This window comes from Panthera uncia, assembly GCF_023721935.1.
Source record: "Panthera uncia isolate 11264 chromosome A1 unlocalized genomic scaffold, Puncia_PCG_1.0 HiC_scaffold_17, whole genome shotgun sequence".
NCBI classification, from domain to species: Eukaryota; Metazoa; Chordata; class Mammalia; order Carnivora; family Felidae; genus Panthera; species Panthera uncia.
This window is the reverse complement of record NW_026057577.1, coordinates 151,954,048-151,954,282: the sequence shown is the minus strand read 5'-3', so window position 1 is coordinate 151,954,282 and position 235 is coordinate 151,954,048.

Genomic DNA, 235 nt, shown 5'->3' with positions numbered 1-235 from the left:
AGGGGGCACGGATCAGAGGAACAGAGGGGAGCGGGGGCAGAGGTGGGGGGCTCATTTGTCCACACCGGCTCCTCCACTGGGCTGTCTCCTCAGCCTCCACAGGTGGGAGGTGCGGGGCCGGGGGGGGGGGGGGGGGGGGGGGCACAGGCGACAGAATGGACGTTTGGGCCCAGACGACGCCGCGTGGACACCCAGTCAGAGGAGCGGTCCGTCTGCTGGAGAGAGGTCCAGGTTC